Raw genomic sequence first — 7,541 nt, forward strand, 5'->3', positions numbered from 1 at the left:
GGAAAGTCTAACCTTGTCTGTGGTATTCCGAGTAGGATCCCGGGATTCCGGAAAGTCTAACCTTGTCTGTAGTATTCCGAGTTGGAATCCGGTATTGAATGACTGTGACGAGCTTCAAACTCCTGAAGGCTGGGCGTGATGACAGACGCAAAAGAATCAATGGATTCTACTCCAACCTGATTGAGAACCGACAGATGATTAGCCGTGCTGTGACAGAGCATTTGAACCATTTTCACTGAGAGGATGGGATGTAGCCATTGTCAAAGGTGATGCCTCCAGACGATTAGCCATGCAGTGACAGCGCATAGGACCATTTTCCCGAGAGGATGAAAAGTAGCCATTGATGACGGTGATGCCCTACATACAGCTTGCCATGGAAAGGAGTAAGAAGGATTGGATGAGAGCAATAAGAAAGTAGAGATTCGAAAGGATTCTAGCATCTCCAAACGCCTATCTGAAATTCCCACTATTGATTTACATAAGTATTTCTATCCCTTTTTATTTTCTATTTATTCCATTAATCAAATTTAAACCAATAATCCAATTATACTTGAATCCGCCTGACTGAGATTTACAAGGTGACCATAGCTTGCTTCATACCAACAATATTTGTGGGATCGACCCTTACTCACGTAAGGTATTACTTGGATGACCCAGTACACTTGCTGGTTAAGTTGAATGAAGTTGTGATCATAACTTCCAATAGAGCCAATTTTTAAATCTCATGCAAGTACAAAGAATATGGATCACAATTTCGTCCACCAGAGGGTTAAGTGCAAAACTAGTTTATGGCCACAAAAATCCTAATTACCCAAAGCTAACAGGATTATATGTCGCATATCCCAATTAGTTCATGTAATTAGCAATTTAGAAGGAATTTGTTTTCAAGCTATTGTTCAAGTGAGATAGCTCTCTCGAGAATCACAAGAACTCATGTAAAATAAGGGTCATACTCTCGTTCCACCCAGATTCATAAGATTAAGAACAAAAACAATCCTTGAAACTGAATCAATACATTAATTAAAATAGAAAAGCAATAATCTTAATCCATAGAAGATAAAGAGAGCTCCTAACCTTAACCAAAGAGGTTTAGTAGCTCATGACTTACAAAGAAAACTAGGGTTCTTCCAAAAGTGAAACGTGCGGAAGAGAGGAGATCTAAGAGGCCCCCTAAAGAGTGAATCTTTTCTCTTTTATATCTAATCTAATTTGTTTTGAAACTAAAATAAAATATTCAATTCTAAATCTAAAAGATTTCGTTTGTAAGTAAAAGTTACAAAAATAAGATAAAAGATAACATTTAAAAGCTAAATCCCACTAAAGATACTCCCTTGGGTAAGTTTGATCCGTATTTTGGCATTTACTGGCATTTTTCTGGCATTTAGCGCTGGCAAGGGGAAGTTCTGGTGTTTTTTTGTCCTCTTTGGGCGCTAAACACCAGGCTTGGCATTTAGCACCAAATTTGGCAGTGATTTCAGTAGATAAGTATAAACTATTATCTATCATTGAAAAGCTCTAGAATTTGGCTTTTCAACGCCATTAGAACCGCGTCAATTGGACCTTTTTAACTCAAGATATGCTCGTTGGAACACAGGGAGGTCAGGGTTGACAACATCTACTTTCTTTCTTTGTTTTTGCATAAAACTCTGCCAAATTCACCCGAATTTTACCTGAAATAATAAAAATACCAAAACAACTCAAAGTAGCATCCAAAGAAGATTTTTGTACTAAAAATAATAAAAAATTAATATATTCTAACTAAAAATGACTAGAAAATAAGGGTAAAATGGGTACAAGATGCTCACACATTAATGATCTCCCTCCCCTATAGATGCATCTGATTATGAGAAAGAGATAGATGACGAGGAGGAAAGACCTATAATGTATGTAAATTATAGCTAACTTTATTTAATTATGCATTTATTTGTTTTATTTTTTTCCCATTGATGTAATGCATGAACTTGTGTGGTAGTGTCATTTTCTGATGACTCTTCAAAATTTGATGAACTAAAGACTCTACCAGATTCTGAAGATGAAGCAGAACCAGCTGTGAATTTCATCTTTAATGATGTTGCCAAGTTTGGACATGTGAGGTTAGATCTTGGTATAGAGTTTACTATTAGTATACATTGCAAGAGGGTAGAGCTGTTAAGTACAAGAAAAATGATACTACAATTTGTAAAGTGGTATGCAAGAATGTGGAATATCCCTAGTTGGTATTTTGCTTTTATAACAAAAAGAATGGATATTGGCATATTAAGACTTTTAATTATAACTATACATGTGAGAAAACTTTCAAGAATACATGAACAACTAGGTCTTGGGTGACTGATATACTGGTTAAGAAGGTTAGGAAGTTGCCCACTTTTAGATATTGTGAAGTTTTTAATTACTTTAAGACAAAAACTAGAATATAATTGTCTAGGACAACAATTACAAGAGCTTTAGATGATATTAGAAAGATCGTGAGAAGTGATGAAGCTGTAGAATATGCTAAACTAAGGGAGTATATAGAGGAGCTTTGAGCTTTAATCTTGGTTCAATTGTCAAGTTAGGTGTCAACTCGACACCCAATGGAGTAGGTATATTTGAAATGTTTTATGTCTGTTTGAATGGATGTAAGAAGGGTTTTGTGAGTGGCCATAGACCCTTGATAAGATTAGATGGTGCTTTTCTGAAGACCTATCATGGAGGTTGGTTGTTGTGCGCCATGGGTCAGGATGCAAGCAATCATATATACCCAATTTCCTGGGTTGTTGTACATGTGGAGAATAAATCCAACTGGAAGTGGTTTCTGATAGCATAAAATTAGATTCATGCCTAACTATCGACAAGTGTACCGAATCACATCAAGTAATATCATGGTGAGTGGGTTATCATTCTCATTAGGATTAATGGATTAAGCAAGCAATGATCAATTGATTATTCTAGTTAGACGATTAATATTTGAATGATGATTAATCAAGAAAAGTAAACTAGAATTTAAATAACTTGACGATAAAGTAAATGAAAGCAATAAAATGAAAGGAATTAAAGTAATTAAAGGTAATCGAAGAACATAAACAGAGAATTAGATGACGTAGCAATGAAGTAAATGAACTACAAATGAATTAATTGGAAATAGAAAAGAAATAACAATAAAGCTCATAAAGGAATTAAGAATTAAACGATGAATTAAGTGCAAGCAATAATAAACAAATTAAGAAGATAAGATGAGAGAGAGTATTAAGGATCAGAGATATTAAATCCTTTGGATTAATGAATTTCACCTCTATCTCAACCATGCAATTATAGATCTCAGGCAATCTTAGGTAATTGAATCCTAATTCCTTGGTAATTCAATTTTTCTTAACCTAATCAATCACCAATTCCTTGATCAATTGCTCATGAGAAGAGATGAAACATGTCCTCTGATTTAGAGCCACACAATTCTCAAGATCTAGATAAGATTGATTCAATGTCACTTATCAAATTCAAATCTAAGATCATAAGAATTAAGAGAAAGAGCTTTCAAGCTTGATCTCTATGATTCACCCTTCCATGTGATCATAAAATCCAAATTAGATCCAAACTATCTTTCAATAGATTTGGATCGTTGTGATGAAGAACAAAAACTCTTCCTGAAGAAATAATAAAGCATGAATTCAAGATAGAGATGAAGAATAATCAATCCAATAGAAGTAATAGAGCTCCGTTCCTCAACAAAGAGAGAATTAGCTACTCATATTTCAGAGAATTACAAAATGGGTATGAAAAGTGAGAGAAGAAAAAAGTGAAGTGATGAAATTGAAAGTTTTGATCCCCCTCTAATGTCTTTCTTTGGGGTTTTTTATACTTTAGTCTAACTATCCTCAAATTCAAATTCAAATGCAATTCAAATTACAATCAAATTCAACTTTCTAACTAGCTATCACTAATGATCTTCCTTGCTTCAATTAGATCCTCTGCGTTGGTGGGAACTTTGACTTGAGAATTATGGGCTTCAATCCTCTGGGCTTTATGTAAATTAACTTGGCATTTTAAGTCCTAAAAGTGATGTGCATAATACTCAAACTCTTGCTCAAAATGAAGTCTTAGAGGTTGCATCTTTGGTGGCTGGTGCATGAATATCCACACTTCGTACAGCTAAACCAGCAAGTACACTGGGTCGTCCAAGTAATACCTGAGCGAGTCAGGTCGATCCCACGAGAATTGTGGTTTGAAGCAAGCTATGGTTATCTTGCAGGTCTTAGTTAGGCGAATAGAAGAGTTATTGGTTTCAATTTGGTTAAAATCATAAAAGGAATGAAAAAGGGTAATCAGAACTTAGAAGTTGTGTAAACTATGATAAGAAGGTGGTTAAGGCTTGGAGATGCTTTGTTCTTCTGGATTAGCTCTGGTATTACTGTTTTCTTCAATTATGAATGATTTCTTCTATGGCAGACTATATGTGATCAACGCCGTACGGCCACGGTCATTAATCTTCTCTGCTTCAGATCAAACGCCGGGTCAGCGGTCATTCAAACTTCTGTAGCTTTTCATAGCCGTTGAGAACGCTCCATTTGGACTTCTGTAACTCTAGAAAAGCTCTTCCGAGTGCACAGAGGTCAGATCTTGATAGCTTTAGCCAAAAAATACTTGCAATTGCACAAAAACACACAAACTCAAAGTAGAATCCAAAAATGTGAATTTAACACCGAAACCTATGAAAACTTAATGAAAATTAAACAAAACATGCTAAAAACTATATAAAAATGATGCCAAAAAGCGTATAAAATATCCGCTCACCAGTGGTGTACCAAACACTTCAAAATGGTGTACAAAATGTTGAATGCATTTCAAGCTTCGTACTTTTTAAAAATTGGCGTATGGGACGCCATCTTGTTGCATCAAACTGGAGGTGTGTAAGAACCCGCATTTTCACGTAAAACTGTTTTAAAAATAATTTTAAGTGCCCGAGATGGATTCAAAATTTAGAAGTTTTAATTTGAAAATATAAAGGTGAAATTTGGTTTCAGTAAATTTTTCTGAGTCAGAAAATGTATTTTCTGAGAAATACCGAGAAAAGCTGTGAACGTCAGCCGAACCGGTCAAACCGGTTTAACTCTGTCCGGTACTGTGTTTTGAGAAAATTAATATTTTGGAAAATTGGTTTATTATTTTAAAAGGTAAAAATAATTAAGAATTAAAAACCGGGCACTAATCTTAAAAGTTTTGGCCCAAAGTGAGACAAACGGACCAAAAATACTTAGCGGTTTGGATCGGACCCAAGTGGGTCCAAGTCCAACATATAAATTCCCCAACTAAGAGGCATTTAGCCTCATTTTCAGAAATGAAAGAGAGAGAGACGGTGAGAAGAGAGAAGAGAAGAGATTTGGGGTTACTATTCACCCAAACCTTGTTTTGATCATAACTTAAGCTACGGACCTCCGATTGACGAGCCGTTTGTGGCCATGCGAAGCTCTCGACGAGCTCTTTCTTTCTATCTAAAGAAATCTGGTAAGGAATTGCGTTCTAATTCCCAGTTTCCAGCCCTAAGTTCTGCACGTTTTTGGGTTATGATTTTGAGTAGATTTTGTGGTTTTGCTTGTTTAGGTGATCTCTAGTAGTGGGTAATTGATGAATTTTACCCCTAATCTCGTTGGGTAAGGTAAGGAACCTCTTTATCCTTATGGTTTGGTATAGTATGAGCTTTAGTTGTTGATGTATGGTTATGTTATTGATAAACCACTATTTTATGGTTTGTCTTGTGCTTAATTGAGTGGATTTTATCAATCTTTCATACACTTATTCATACTAAATGCATGGGTTTACATTCTCCTTCCTGATTTTGTGCTATGATTGAAAACATGCTTCTTTGGCCTTATATTTGCTAATACTAATCCTCTCTTATTATCATTAGATACCGTGATATGTGTGTCAAGTGATTTCAGGGATTACAGGGCATGAATGGCTCAGAGGATGGAAAGGAAGCATGCAAAAGTGGAAGAAATACAAGAAGTTGAAAAAATTGCAAAGCTGTCAGCTTGACCCTCTTGCACTAAAATGATCGTACCTTGAGCTAAAAAGTCCAAATGATGTGGTTTCAGTTGCGTTGGAAAGCTAACATCTGGGACTTCGCAACGATATATAATTTGCTGTAGTTTCCTCAAAGTTAGGTGACGTGAACGCGTAGATGACGTGCCCGCGTCGCATCTGCGAACTTCAATCCACGCAAACGCGTGGACGACACCTCCGCGTCACTTTGCCGCGACCTGTACGGACCAGAAAGCGCTGGGAGTGACTTCTGGGCTATTTTTGACCCAGTTCTCGGCCCAGAAAATACCGATTAGAGGCTGGGTGTGGAGCAGAATCAGATCATTTAATCATTACTCACAATTTTAGGTTTTAGATGTAGTTTTTAGAGAGAGAGGTTCTCTCCTCTCTCTTAGGATTTAGGATTAGGATTTCTATTAGGATTAGGATTGTTTCTTCATATCAGGTTCAATAATTTATGTTTCTCTTCTATTTTGGTTTTCTCTGAAGCTTTTATTTGTGTTTGATTTATGTTGCCCGATTGGCTTATGAATATTGTCCATGTTAGAATTGACATCTTCATTCAATATAATTTGAGGTATTCCGGATATTTATGATTTCAATTTAGCTTTTTATATTCTTGGCTTTAAGTGATTAATTGGTAACTCTTGCGTTGTTAAACTCATTGTCGACTGAAAATTGGAATTCTTCAAGAATTAACTCGAGTTCCAATAACTCTAGCCTTTTCCAAGGAAAGACTAGGACCTGAGGAACCAAACTTATTCCATCCACTTGACTTACCTTCATAGTTAGAGGTTAACTTAGTGGGAGAAAAATCCAATTCTCATCACAATTGATAAGGATAACTGGGATAGGACTTCCAGTTTTCATACCTTGCCAAGAGTTTTATTAGTTATTAATTTATTAATTCTTGCAATCTATTTCTCTTGCTTAAAACCTTTTTCAAACCCAAACACTGTTTTTCCATAACCAATAATAAATCATACTTCCCTGCAATTCCTTGAGAAGATTACCCGAGGTTTGAATACTTCGGTTTATAAATTTATTGGGTTTTGTTACCTGTGATAACCAAAACATTTGTACGAAGGGATTTTCTGTTGGTTTAGAATCTATACTCACAACGCGACTATATTTTTACAAAATTCTTTACTAGCAAAAATCCTAACGTCAAAATGGCGCCGTTGCCGGGGAATCGCAAACGTGTACCTTACTATTGGTTATTGTAAATATTTTTCTTTTACTTATTTATTTGTTTCTTCTCTTCCCTCTTATTTCTGATAGTTACTATGAATTCTCACCCCTCTCGCTTTGAGTTTGGTTCTACTTTTGTTGCAAGGAATGGAAGCTATAACAGGACTATGCATCAAGGTCTAAGCAATCAAAGATGGATGGAGCCAAGAGGATCTGATCACCCCGTTAGGCAACAACACCCTCCTAGATATCACAGATAAAGACCATTCTACAATGCATACCAAGCTGATAGATATGTTGGACCGCCTAGTAGCTACCAACAAGCCCCACCTTAT

Source organism: Arachis duranensis, chromosome 1 (genome assembly GCF_000817695.3).
Source record: "Arachis duranensis cultivar V14167 chromosome 1, aradu.V14167.gnm2.J7QH, whole genome shotgun sequence".
In the NCBI taxonomy this organism is placed as follows: domain Eukaryota; kingdom Viridiplantae; phylum Streptophyta; class Magnoliopsida; order Fabales; family Fabaceae; genus Arachis; species Arachis duranensis.